General features: G+C 42.4%; 1 long non-coding RNA gene across 1 annotated transcript; it reads right to left on the bottom strand.

Moving 5' to 3' along the window:
- Positions 1–273: 273 nt before the first annotated feature.
- On the bottom strand, positions 274–1,315 carry LOC140727276 (uncharacterized). The gene is made up of 3 exons (XR_012098815.1): positions 1,239–1,315; positions 848–919; positions 274–759 (listed from the first exon to the last, which is right to left on the bottom strand). It is a non-coding gene; the product is annotated as an uncharacterized lncRNA (long non-coding RNA).
- Between the last annotated feature and the right edge of the window lie 8,085 nt (positions 1,316–9,400).

Below are 9,400 nucleotides of genomic sequence, written 5' to 3'. Positions count from 1 at the left end.
TATATATACATACATACACACACAGTGCCTATAAAAAGTATTCACCCCCCCCCCTTTAGAAGTTTTCAAGTCTTATTGTTTTACAACTTTGAACCACAGTGGATTTAATCAACAGAAAAAGACTGTTTCATGTCAATGTGAAAACAGATCTCTACAAAGTGACCCAAATTAAATTACAAATATAAAACACAAATTACAATCTTTGTAATTTACATTATATTATGTATTGCATTGTACTACTGCTGCAAAACAGCACATTTCACGATATATGTCAGTGATATTAAACCTGATTCTAATTCTGATTTTCTAATCCAGGCAACATACTAGTAAGTCCCCACTGCACCCATTCTAAAGCTTCCACATCTTTCCTAGAAGGAGGCAAATTGAACTTGCCCACAAAACTCCTTTAAATGTTCCCCCTCTCACTTTGAATGTTTGCTAATAAGTAACCGTTCTCTGAAATCCATGCTGCTCTCTTTGACCCCCACCTGAGCCTCTGACCAAACCCCTTGTGGCATCAAGCGTTGCAGAATTTTGTGATATCAGGCTCTTGTCCAAATTGTAATTGGTGCTCCATGCAAATATGTCTTGGCACACCAGTGCTGGTCCCAATGAATCTCTCGGCTACTGTACTCAGATCAGCATTTAAATCAAGGCCCCATCTCCGCTCAACCCACGTGGTTGTAAAGTTGTTTTCCTTGTGATCACAGCCAGGAGGCTAAGGCAATCCACGGGCCGTCAGAAATAGCAAAGCGTATCCTGCATGGTGTTAAAGGCCAAGCTGAGATTATTATTGTCCTGAATTTAGCTTTGGCATTTTCTCTATGCTAAGATTTTGAATACTTACATTTATTGGCATCCTATGCTGCTGCAGCAGATTTTTCATAAACAGGACCTGTTAGGCTATCAGAAAAGCATGCTGGAAAGAAAAGTGTTTGAAATGTTATTTTATACCTTTGTCTGGAAAATCCGTCACTTAAAAGAACTGCTAAGTGGAGGAATAAACATGAAAAAAATGTCTAGTGCAGATTTCCTGTCTTGTCCAGACACAGTTAGACATCCACAATTGTGCCAGCAGTTTTTGCTCATTATATGATAAGTGTTCCAGACTGCACAACAACAATAAGTTAACAGCCTGTGGCTGTGGAACAGACGCTTGCGAATTTCACGTCAGTTCAGAAGAGCTGGCCAAACAATCCATGTTCTTCCGACAGCAGTCAATGCAGAAGGATACGTACCAAACTGCGGGCAGAAGCCATCAGAGATCGCAGTACCGGCAGGAGAGCCCTAATCTACATGGCTGCATCAACTCTCCAGTCTCCAGTGAAAGCTTGCTGCAGGCAGCTATGATTCAGTGCCTGCCTAGGATCGCGTGAGGTATTAGGCAGCCAATAGACCTGCCCCCTCTCCTTCAGTCTCCTGTGTACAGTGAAAGACCTCACCTTTTCTTTGGGTTCAGTTCCATTCCTTTGGCTGGATTAGTTCCCCATTGACTTCTCACCCCCAAATCCCTCCACCATGTGCTGGTTACCTACACCCTGCCCTGTAGGCTCAAGGCAAGATCATGCAAGGCTTTTGGAAATGCTGAGATACTATGGCAGTACACTTGGACCTACCAACTGCAAAATTCTAAACATGAAATTGTCTTCAGATGCTCAAAATCCAAAACCTCACATACAAAATACAAAAAGTTGGAGGTATTGCGGATAGTGTGAAGGGCTGTCAGAGGTTACAGCAGGACATTGATAGGATGCAAAACTGGGCTGAGAAGTGGCAGATGGAGTTCAACCCAGATAAGTGTAAAGTGGTTCATTTTGTTAGGTCAAACATGATGGCAGAATATAGTACTAATGGTAAGACTCTTGGCAGTGTGGAGGATCAGAGGGATCTTGGGGTCCGAATCCATAGGACGCTCAAAGCAGGTTGACTCTGTAGTTAAGAAGACGTACAATGTATTAGCCTTCATCAATCATGGAACTGAATTTAGGAGCCGAGAGGTAATGCTGCAGCTACAGTATATACGACCTTGGTCAGACCCCACTTGGAGTACTGTGCTCAGTTCTGGTTGCCTCACTACAGGAAGGATGTGGAAGCCATAGAAAAGGTGTGGAGGAGATTTACAAAGATGTTGCCTGGATTGGGGAGTATGCCTTATGCGAATAGGTTGAGTGAACTTGGCCTTTTCTCCTTGGAGCGACGGAGGATGAGAGGTGACCTGATAGAGGTGTATAAATTGATGAGAGGCATTGATTGTGTGGATAGTCAGAGGCTTTTATCCGGGGCTGAAATGGTTGCCACAAGAGGACACAGGTTTAAGGTGCTTGGGAGTAGGTACAGAGGAGATGTCAGGGAGTATTTTACTCAGAGAGTAGTGAGTACGTGGAATGGGCTGCTGGCAGAAACGGATACAATAGGGTCTTTTAAGAGACTTAGATAGGTACATGGAGCTTAGTAAAATAGAGGGCTATAGGTAAACCTAGTAATTTCTAAGGTAGGGACATGTTCAGCACAACTTTGTGGGCCGAAGGGCCTGTATAGTGCTGTAGGTTTTCAATGTTTCAAAATGCTGGAGAAACTCAACAGGCCAGTCAGCATTTATGGAAATTAAGAGATATTTCAGGCCTATACTCTTCTTCAGGACTGGCAAGGAAGGACAAAGATGCCAGAATAAAAAGGGAAGGGGAGGAGGCTAGCTGGAACATGATAGGTGAAGCCAGATTGGTGGAAAAGGTCAAAGGCTGGAGAAGAATGAATATGCTAGGAAGGAAGAGTGAACCATAGAAGAAAATGAGACGCAGACAGAATATAAGGCATTGCTTCTCCATCCTGAGGGTGGCCTCATCTTGACACAAGAGGAGGCAATGGACTGAAATGTCAGAATGGGAATGGGAATGTTAGGTGACCAGTGAAATCCCGTTTGTGGTGGATGGAGCGGAGGTGCTTAATGAAGTGGACCCCAATTTAAACAGGTCTCACTAATGTAGAGGAGGCCACATTGGGAGCACTGGACACAATAGACAACCCCTGCAGATTCACAGGTGAAGTGTTGCCTCACCTGGAAGGACTGCCTAGGGCCCGGAATGGAGGTGAGTGAGAAGGTGTATGGGCAGGTGTAGCACTTATGTGTGTACTGGGAGAGAAATTAGTGGGGAGGGATGAACTTACAAGAAAATTGTGGAGGGGGAAATTCCTGTGGAAAGTAGTGACGGGGGGTATAAAGATATGATTAGTGGTAGGATTCCTTTGGAATGTTGTGGAGGATAATGAGTTGGATACGGAGGCTGATGGTGTGGTAGGTAAGGACAAAACAAACTCTATCACTGTTAAGGTGGTGAGAAGATGAGGTGAGTGGTGATGCTCAGGAAATGGAGAAGAAGCGAGTGAGGGCAGTATCAATAATGGAGACATGGAAATGCCGCTCTTTAAAGAAGGAGGACATCTCTGATATCCTGAAATGGAAAGCTGCAGACTGGGAGCTGATGCGGCGGAGGTGAAGACACTGAGAAAAGGGGATAGGGTGGGAAGAGGAATAACCAAGATAACCATGGGAATCAGTAAGTTTATGAATAATAATGTTAGACAGTTTATCTTCCGAGATGGAGAGAGAGAGAGAGAGAGATTGAGAAAGAGGAGGGAGGTGTCAGAGATGGACCAAGTGAATGTAAGGGCAGGGTAGATGTTAGAGACATATTTGATAAAACTGATGAGCGGAGGAAGAGTTGGGGAGTGTTACTGGGGAAGGATTTGAACATGGACTGTTCAACAAAAAGGCATAATCCGATTTTTTAGGTGGCTGTTGAATAATATCAACTAAATATCGGGGGAATTTCCATGTTTTTCTTTGAATAATGGAACCATTCACTTTTAAGACTGAATAGACACTCTGGCCTCTCATCTCCTCTCCTCACCTGTCCATGACCTCCTCCTGGTGCCCCTCCTCTTTCTCATTCTCCCAGGGTATACTTTCTTCTCCTATCTGATTCCTTCTTCTCCAGCCCTTTGCCTTTTCCACCGCCCGGCATTTTACTTCAACTCCTCTCCCCCACCCACCTGGCTTTGTCCACCATCTTCTAGCTTGTCCTCATTCTCCTCTCTTCTTATTTGAGCATCTTCCTCCTTAAGGAATAGATCTTGAATAGTTCAACATTGAGAGAGTGCTGCACCAACGTACAAGATCTCAGTTGAGGCCTATCTGGCCTCTGGGAGATGTGTGAGATTCTGTTGTTCAAAAAAAAACTGGGAAATTCCCTCAGTAATTTCCTATAATATTATTCAATGAACAACTCAAAAAACAGATTACACAACTGATACCTCATTACTGGATGTGGAGACTTGTTGCCCACAGATTGGTTGACAGGTTTTCCTACAGTAGAACAGCAAAATTACTGTATCTCATTGGCTGTTCAGGAATGTTTAGCATTGTTTGAAGTTCTGATAATGCAAGTCTGTTCCTTAATTGGTAACTTGTGCGAAGTTAGATGACAGTTAACGATTAATTGGTGTGTCATCCAAAGGAAAATCAAGTGACCCTCTCCTCCATCAATAAAAACCAAATGCGTTGAACTAAGACATCACTTTGAAACCTAAGTATATTGGCCCCTGTTGTCATAACATGGTGCATTTGTTCATTCACTATTACATGTTGAACGTACACCCAGTGGCCACTTTATTCAGTATGGGAGTGGAATCCGGTGAGGTCTTTTGCTCTGTAGTCCATCCACTTCGAGGTTCAATGTGCTGTATGTTTAGAGATGGTCAAGGTCACACGCAGGACACTAATTTGTCTTTCTTAGGTATAATAAAATAGCGTTTATTACTTGCGACACAGAAGATCGGGAAATCGAGGATAAAGAGGAACACGAACCTTGGACTAGGGGACTAGGGACTTGGATCGCCGCGGACCTGGGACTTGGACCCTGGGGACTGGGACCACCACGGCCCTTGGACTTGGACCTTGGGACCTTGATTCACCACCACCAGACACTTGGATACCATGGATCACTGCAGCCAGAAACGTGGACACCAAAACACAGGACAAGGAATCTTGAACCAGGACTCCTCCTTCAGATCAGGCACCGAGCCGGGACTCTTCTTTAGGGGGTAGACATGGACAACGGGCAGGAACATCGAGTCAGGACTCTGCCTTCCACTCAGGCACTGAGCAGGGACTTCTTCAAAGGGTAGACATGGACAAGGGGCATGAACTTCGAGTCAGGACTCTGCCTTCAACTCACTCTTGGTAGATTGACCTTGCCCGGACCCACTCTGGTGACGGAAGGCGAATTGCTGGCACTCCGATACGGGCTGGATTACTCTGGCTTGTCGTAGCGACTTACGAAGGATTCTTTAACACCCTCGCCCCGAACGGCTAAAGCCAAGGGTTTATAAGCTGCTGGTTCGGGTCGAGGGTAGATTACCTTGATTGCCAAGCTCAAGGGACGTGTGAAACAAAATTAAAAGGGAACAAGGCGTCAATGGTCCGGATCACAACCTAACTAAATTTAAAGGGGAACTGATCTGGACCATGACACCTCTATACTGGTGAGACCCGATGTAAATTAGGGAATTGCTTTGTTGACCACCATGCTCTATCTGCAAAAGGCAGTACTTCCCAGCTGCCAACCATTTTAATTTCTATCCACATTTCCATTCTGACATGTCAGCCCATGACCTCCTCTGCTGCCATGATGGAGCCACTCTCTGGTTGGAGGAGAAACACCTTTATTCCACCTAGGTAGTCTCCAACTTATGGCATGAACGTCGACTTCTCTAACTTCCTTCGCTTTTCATCAGTTTCGCACTCTGGCCTCTCATCTCCTCTCCTCACCTGTCCATCACCTCTTCCTGGTGCCCCTCCTCTTTCTCATTCTCCCAGGGTATACTTTCTTCTCCTATCTGATTCCTTCTTCTCCAGCCCTTTGCCTTTTCCACCTATCACCGCCCAGCATTTTACTTCAACCCCTCTCCCCCACCCATCTGGCTTTGTCCACCATCTTCTAGCTTGTCCTCATTCTCCTCTCTTCTTATTTGAGCATCTTCCTCCTTCCTGTCCAGTCTTGAAGAAAGATCTCAGCCCGACCATTAACTGTTTATTTCCATAGATGCTGCCTGGCCTGCTGAGTTCTGCCAGCATTTTGTGTGTGTTGCTCTGGATTTCCAGCATCTGCAGAATCTGATTGTGTTTATTACTCTACAAAAGGAACTTGCTTTAATCTTTAAATTCAGAGATGTTCAATCTGTAGCTGACTTATTTTGGTTCTCAAGGATGAAAATGCAGATGAATTAGGAATTCAGAATTCAGAATTTAACTAAACATGGTCAGTATAAAAGAGGAGAAAGCCAGTGTAGCTGTCTAGGTTTTCAGATATTTTCCAGCTCTGGACACACAGAGAGCAAATTGAGTAACACACACAAAATGCTGGTGGAACGCAGCAGGTCAGGCAGCATCTATAGGAAGAAGTACAGTCGATGTTTCTGGCCGAGACCCTTCGTCAGGACTAACTGAAAGAAAAGGTAGTAAGAGATTTGGAAATGGGAGGGGGAGGGGGAGATCTGAAATGATAGGAGAAGACGGGGGGGGGGGGGGGGAGGGATGAAGCCAAGAGCTTGAAAGTTGATTGGCAAAAGGGATACAGCTGGAGAAGGGAAAGCATCATGGCTGGAGAAAGAAAGGGGGAGAGGAGCAGGCAAGGAGTGATTGTGAGAGGGATGTGATGGTAAAAATGATCCAAAACATTGCTGTATGGTTCTCAGAAGTTCCACTTATCAGGGATGCTCATTAATAGAATCGTAGCAAAGTGGAGTGGTGTAAAAAAAACATCTGATCCATGCAAATTTCTTTCCGTACGACTCTTTCCAAACATCTCAGTATTTTCTTTTTGCTCATTCCACTCCTTTTTGAAGGCAACTTTGAAACTACTATCCCCAAGTATGTAATGGAATTGAGTGCTCATCAATTATTTCCTGTTTTACCATTTCTCCATTTCCACAGTCATGTAATATTATCCATATCCTGTTGTATTAACTGGAAATGCCATTTTAAATATATTATGGCAAGCAAACTATTACACTATATTAGCAATCAAATTAAGGGAAGTGGTTATTCCATTGCAATACATCCAACTTAGCAAGCATGTATTTCCAAAATACTTGTGCATTATGTATTGGACAGATGGTTTGTTTCTGTCTTTCTCAGTGCCTTGGTGTCAGTCTGTCAGCTAACCCTAGTTCCACTGATGGTATTAATCCAGAAATGGTTAGATGTGCTGCTCTGTCCAAGAATTTTTTCAGTAGGCAGTACTTGCCTCCAATTCCATTATTCACCATCTGCAGAGTTTTTGTTTTATGAATAATCTTTGTTGTAACATTGAATTGCTAAAATACACAGTTTTACTGTTGGGCATGGCTGAAGTTGAAGTACTGAATTTTACTCAGTAAAATCAACGGTGTTGATTTGAGTAAATTTTGCACCAGGCTTCATGTTGCTGGCAATAATTAATTTAATAGTTGTCCTGCTTTATCGTAAAATTTCCAACTGCCTGTTCAGCACTGGAAGCTCATCGATTAGGACATGTGGACAATCTGGAGGCTCCATTGTGGAGATGAGACTTCAGGATTATTTTAAGAAGTGAAAGAAGGAAGCAGGAGACAAGGAGCAGCTGGAATTTATTCTTTGTAAGTTGATAAATCATTTGTGTTTTGCTTCCTGCAAAATAATAAATAATTTTTCTTTAAACACCAGTGGTTAGTTAGCTCTTTGCTACTTCTACTGTGGGCACCTGTGTCTTAAGGAATAAAGCCCACTTTTATATCACATTTACTAATTATGCCACAAGGCATCAGATTAAATACATTGATGAGGTGTCCACTGAATTTTGGAAAACTGACTCCACAAGTCATACTGGAGAGGTGGAAGATGGGTACTTTGGGACAGATTTTTATCTCACCATCACAAAGTTCTCACCTGAAAATTCCGTAATGAGATAAAAATTGATCTCCAAGTGTAAATGTTACTGAAGGTCAATGTAATGCAAGATTCATGCTCACATTGCGTGACTAGTGCATACCAAACTCTATAGAGGGCCATACACATTTTTTTCACACCCCCACATCACAAGGCAAATTTCCCAATGTGGAAGCTATTGGTCACACTCTTGCTAAGCCTTCAAGCTCAAATACACATCTGTTGTGTGGGCTTTGCCAAAGGATTAATTGATACAATACATGCATGTTTTACCTTTTGATACCAAAGGCAATATTTCAGTGGAAAACTGTCTATGTGAATGCAGCAGTGTCCAATACTTAAAATGTCCCTGTACTCAGTACCAAATTATTCTACTACAAAGAAATATTGTTGCATTTGAATTTTAATGCTCATTTAGACTAAAATAATGATTTCTGGATTCTTCCAGATGATTCTTAACACAAGTCTACCAATACAACATAAGGAATTACACTGAACAGCAATGTTAAAATTGCTGCAATGCAACTTCTGTATCTCCCTATAATATGGCCTGATAGCCCATGGATCAACACTTTATTTGTTCCCTCATTTGAGTTTGAGAGTTTTACTGGACATGCTTGAGCTAGTTAGATCTCCGCAGCAGTACAGTGTTTAGATCTCAGAATCAGAATCAGGTTTATTATCACCGGCATGTGACGTGAAATTTGTTAACTTAGTAGCAGCAGTTCAATGCAATACATAATAATAATAATAGATAAATAAGTAAATCTTATTCAGTGTACTTTATACAGTATATGTATATTGAATAGATTAAAAATTGTACAAAAAACAGAAATATTATATATTTAAAAAGTGAGGTAGTATCCAAAGTTTCAATGTCCATTTAGGAATCAGATGGCAGAGGGGAAGAAGCTGTTCCTGAATCACTGAGTGTGTGTCTTCAGGCTTCTGTGTCTCCTGCCTGATGGTAACAGTGAGAAAAGGGCATGCCCTGGGTGCTGGAGGTCCTTGATGATAATAGGTGCTGCCTTTCTGAGACACCACTCCTTGAAGATGTCCTGGGTACTTTCTAACATCATCTTATAGAAAACATATGTTAACACCAAATAAGGAGATGAAAATATTTATAAAGATACTTCCTGGATTGTGAAAAAAATTATAGTTATCATGATAAACTAGTTAAGTTGAGTTGTTTAGTACAGAGAAGAGATTTTAATTAAGACATACAAGACTGAAACTCCTAGACAAGGGAAACAGAAAGATACCACCTAATTCTCTTAGAGGACTTAGAAACTAGTTGGCACACTGTAGATTAGCATCACTAATGTCATTGTGCAACACAGCACAGAATCAGATTTGAGGATGCTTGAAAAAAACATATTTCACCCAAATGATGGGTAGTGGAGACAGTATATTAAAAACATTGCCTGAACACTT

This window comes from Hemitrygon akajei, chromosome 5 (genome assembly GCF_048418815.1).
Source record: "Hemitrygon akajei chromosome 5, sHemAka1.3, whole genome shotgun sequence".
In the NCBI taxonomy this organism is placed as follows: Eukaryota; Metazoa; Chordata; class Chondrichthyes; order Myliobatiformes; family Dasyatidae; genus Hemitrygon; species Hemitrygon akajei.
The sequence above is the reverse complement of the archived record's forward strand: the minus strand, read 5'-3'. Positions and strand labels throughout refer to the sequence as shown.